The sequence below is a fragment of the Mus pahari genome, chromosome 22 (assembly GCF_900095145.1).
Source record: "Mus pahari chromosome 22, PAHARI_EIJ_v1.1, whole genome shotgun sequence".
NCBI lineage: Eukaryota > Metazoa > Chordata > Mammalia > Rodentia > Muridae > Mus > Mus pahari.
The window spans coordinates 13,397,712-13,403,116 of NC_034611.1; positions in this window are offsets into that span (position 1 = coordinate 13,397,712).

The following is a 5,405-nucleotide window of genomic DNA, read 5'->3' on the forward strand; positions in this document are numbered from 1 at the left end:
ACATACAATAGAGGTTTTAGCCATAAGAAGACAACGAAATTTTAACATACCGTAACAAGAATGAAAAGATTCTCATGCTACAGGGAAAAAATACATTTATATACTTACCTATATATTTATACATACATACAAACATATACATATATCTTTGTTAGTATGGGGGTTTGTTTGGACTGTGTGTGTGTGTGTGTGTGTGTGTGTGTGTGTGTGTGTGTGTGTGATGTTTTCATTTGGGGGAACAGGAGCTAATGTAAACCAGGTTAGCCTCACTTCTTGTTCCTCACTTCTTGTTCACCTCAACCTCTGGGTTGAAGTCCTGTGATTACAGGTGGGTGCCACCATGTCTATCTTAGAACTTCGAAATCACTAAGGATTTCCTAACATGCAAGGAATGCCTCTTGCATGTTAATGAGACTACTCATGGCAGAGGATACACAATGAACTTCAGGAAGGCAGCTGGTTATGAAAATGACAATCGTAAGAGTTATGGATTAGCATTTTCATCTACCCCAACCTCAGCAGATACACAAGGTTCTAAGTAGCTTCCAATCACCTATGACTTAGGACTTGATGATTTAGTGAATCGCTCCATCATCCATTTGAGAATCCAGACTTTGTGTAGACAGGGGTGTACTGGATGGGTAGTACACTGAGAGGTCTTGCAGGCTCGGAAACACCATTCTCATAGCATACTCTTCCATTCTCAGTCTCCTGCATTGCTTCCTTTGTAATGGAATTAGTCATAGCTCTGTCCTAAGTTCCATGAGCTGCTCTAGGAGGGTTGTGAAAACTTTTAAGTGAGATATTGATCGGGCAAAAGTTAAGGGTAGTCTGTCACAATTCTAGCTGGCATTTAAGTGAGACTAGTCTTTAAGAGAATGAACCATCATAAGGCGAGGTCTGTACTTACCTTAACATTGTTACCAAGAAAATTAAATTTGTACACTACCAAGTTGGTTGGGGGGGGGGTTGTTTTTGTTTCTGGTTTTTTGTTTTGTTTTAATTGGCTTTGTTAAAACACTTCAAATGTTATCCCCTTTCCTGGTTTTCCCTCTGCAAACCCACCCCATCCTCCCTTACCCTGCTTCTATGAGGGTATTCCCCCACCCTCCCACCCACTCCCACTTCACGGCCCTAGCATTCCTCTACACTGGAGCATCAAGCCTTCACAGGACCAATGGCCTCCCCTCCCATTGGTGACAGATAAGGCCCCTTCAGCTCCTTCAGTTCTTCCCCTAACTCTTCCATTGGAGTTCCTATGCTCAGTCTGATGGTTGGCTGCAAGCAACTGCATATGTATTGGTCAGAATCTGGCAGAGCCTCTCAGGAGACAATAATATCAGGCCCCTGTCAGCAAGCACTTCTTGGCATCCACAATAGTGTCTGGGTTTGGTGTCTGCTTGTGGGATGGATTGCCAGGTGGGGCAGTCTCTGGGTGGCCTTTCCTTCAGTCTCTGTTCCACATTTTGTCCCTGTATTTCCTTTAGACAGGAGCAATTCTGGGTTAAAATTTTGGAGATGGGTGGGTGTCCCCATCCCTCAACTGGGGGGCCATGCCTAACCTCTGGATATGGTCTCAACAAGTTTTCCCTCCCTTTGGTAGAGTATTTCAGCTAATGTCATCACTGTGGGGTCCTGGGAAGCTCTTGCTTTCCTGGCATCTGGGATTTTCTGGTTGCTACTCCCAATTCTCCATCCCCCATTGCTACACACCTCTGTTCAATCTCCTGACCCTCAGTATTTCTCCTCCATTCCCTCCCATGCCTGATTCTGCCCCTCTTTTTCTCCTCCCCCTCCTCTCTTCCTCCCAAGCCCCTCCCACCCTCTACTTCCCCTGATTATATTGTACCCCCCTTCTAAGTAGGACTGAAGCATCCACTCTTTGGTCTTTCTTCTTCTTGAGCTTCATGTGGTCCGTGACACCAAGCTGTTTTTAGGATGTATTTGTTATGTCTTAGGGTTTCTATTGCTGTGATAAAACACCAAAGGCAACATGGGCAAGAGAGAGTTTATTTCATCTTAGACCTTATAGTCCATAACCGAGGTAAATCAGGACAAGAGCTCACACAGGGTAGGAATCTGAAGTCAGGAACTGAAGCAGATGCCTGCTTACTGGCTTGCTCCTCTTCTCAAGGCTTGCTTAGCCTCCTTTCTTACCATCCAGAACCACTCACCCAGAGGTGGCACCACCTCCTATGGGATGGGCCACCCATATCTATCATTAATCAATACCCCACAAGCTTTCCCACATGCCAAACTGGTAGGGGCATTTTCTCAACTAAGGTCCTTTTTCCCAAATGTCTCTAGTCTGGGCCAAGTTCACAGCCAGCACAGTATCAGGAAAAACACCAAGCACCAATGCAAAGTAAAACAGACACAAAGGACAACAGATTGATCCTATTTACTTGAGGTATGCAGAGTAGAGAAACACATTCAAACACAAGGTAGAAACTGTGTTTGGGTAGAGCATGTGTGCAGGGGCTGAGGGACGGATTGCTTTGCTAATTTTTCAGTTATTAAAATAAACTTTCATCATTTCATCTGAGATGACAAAAGTTCTGGAACATGATCCGTAGTGATGGTCCCACACTGTGAATGTACTTAACAACAGTGAGTAGTATTTGAAATGATCAAACAATGAACTTGATATCACATGTATTTTATAAAAAGAAAACAAAAACATTTTTGAGAAATGATCATTATGGTGTCAATGAGATGGATTAGCAGGTAAAGACACTTGTTGCCAAGCCTCACTGGCCAGTTTAACCCTCAGAACCAATGTGGTAAGAGAGAATCGATGGCCCACAGGAAGTCCTCTGACATCCACACGCATGCTGTGTGGCACAGGCGCGCTCGCGCGCGCGCGCACACACACACACACACACACACACACACACAGTAAACAAGCAAACAGATGAGTCGGTATGATGTTACTATGTACTGTGTAAAGATTATCCTTGTATTATTAAATGCTGATTACCCCCATCCCCTATGCCAACCCAATTATCTGTTGCAATCTGGACATGGCATCCTATAAAGACTGCTCCCCATTTATTCTCTGAATTGTCAATAAAAGCCCATCAGCCAATGGCTGAGCAGAATATAGAACAGGGCTAGACTCCAGGAGACAGGAAGAAAGAGAAAGAAGGATTCACCACAAGGAGGGTCCAGGAGACACCATGGGAACACGTCCAGAGCAGATCGATACTAAAATGCAAGTATCTTGAGGATTTGGGCTGGGAGGTAGCCAGATTAGAGGATTAAAGTATATTAATACTGCTCGGCTTTTGTGCCATAAGTTTGATTAAATAAATCTTAGAGTCTGATTCATTAATTTGGGAGGTAACCAGGATAGAGAAAAAACTATCACTTTTAAAACGGCACGAATGCAAATGTAAAGAAAAATCGTCATCAAATACAGAAATGCAGAAACGCGCCCCACAAAGCACAGCCATCCTCAGTCCACTGCATGCAAACTTCAGAAGGCCTCGGCTCAAGCAGCTTAAGTGCTTATGCGTAACTCTTAGATGAATCCCTCGTCCAAGCTCCAGATAGTCTTTCTAAACTGCCAAGTGCTAAGTACAGAACACAACTACAAACCTACACTGCTAAAATCCCAGACTAACAATTCGTCTAAACAAGAGTTGAAGGATGCTAAGCTAGTCAGTTCAAGTTTAGTGAAGGTCAGAGATGCAGATGCTTTCCAAGTACCTGTCCATACACTTACTAAGAAGACAAAGATAGCTTTGGGGAGAGAGCTGCGCTCAGTCTTCACTGACCAGTTAACTGCCATTACAAATGACGCAAACCAACACGATCTCCTCGTGTGATGTGCTTGTCAAAGCCCTGTCATTCAAGTCGCAAGTCTGGATCACACACCCTGAATCAAGTCACGACAAAGGCATCAGAAAATAAAAAGTAAGGGTTTAACAAGGAAACAAGCCTTCCTTCCATTCCAAATTCTCAGTGTTACTAAAGACAACATAGGACTGAGAAATCACACCATATTACAGAGGACTAAAGAGGCAGCAAAACTGCAGAGTTCACAAGTTTCCAGTGAAGGTTGAAGCACAAAATCTGATATAACCATTACTGTGGAAAACTAATGAACATTGAATTTTTAATATTATTTACTGTGTACATGTGTGGGCATACAGAAGCCACAGAAAACATGTATGGTCAGAGAACAAATTGCAGGTTTTTTTTTTTTTTTCTTTCCACCATGTAGGTCCCAGGGATTAAATGTAGGCTTGGTAGCAAGTGTCTTTACCTGCTGTGGTGGTCTGAATGTGTCCCCCTACCACCAGATTCCTGTTTCAATGTCTGCCCATAGGCAATGGTACTATTAAGAGGTATGGCCTTATTGGAGCAGGTGTGGCCTTGAGGGAGGAAGTGGGTCATTGTGTAGGTGGGCTTTGAGGTCTCCTATGCTCAGGCTCTGCCCAGGGTGGAATCAGAGTCTCCTTCTGCTGCTTCCAATGAAGATGTAGAACTCTCAGCTCCTCCAGTTCAAGTCTTCCTGCAAGATGTCGTTCTTCCCACCACGATGATAATGAACTAAACCTCAAAAACTGTACACTAGCCTCAATTAAATATTTGCTTTCCTAAGAGTTGTCTTGACCATGAAATCTCTTTACAGCAATAAAATCTAAATTAAGACACCTGCTAAGCCATCTTGACAGTCCATGAAAACTAATGTATGGTCTGTACATAAATGTATTATATTGATACAAATTTCCTTGTTTATTGCTCATTGTTTAGAAGGAAGGGAGGGAGGAAGAGAGAGAGAGAGAGAGAGAGAGAGAGAGAGAGAGAGAGAGAGAGAGAAAACCAACCAACCAAATCAAGCCCCTAGATATGCATATGCATGTGGACTGAGGGAAAGAGCCTGTGAAGAAAACCAAACAAGATGACATGCTAGCAATCACTGACTGGACTAAAGGTGGGATACAAGGGGCATTTCTACTATGAGTGCAATACTGAAAAGTTTAAGATTCTTTTTTCTAAACAGACAGTTTTAAAAGAGGGTCTGAAACTTCTCCCTGCAAAGCAGACCGGAGTCAAAGTCATGTTTGCACCATGTCAGGCTCCTAATGTACCCCCCTCCCCACCATCATGATCTCTATATCTACATCAGTCTCAGTCCCTGCATCTTACAAAGCAGACTTAACTTCAAGCACCACAGAAACTAAGGTATCAGTCAGGATGGGACTCTGACATTAAGAATACCGATCATTTGAAATAGAACAATAATACTTAAACACTTGGAAAACAACCACTTTTTCAACATTAGTAACAAATGGCACTCTTTCTTTAATCTTTAGAACCAATTAATTCTCCAAAAATAGTTTTCTTGTTCATTTTATAGACTTTTATTCCTTCATTTTGGAAATATTTAACAGCTT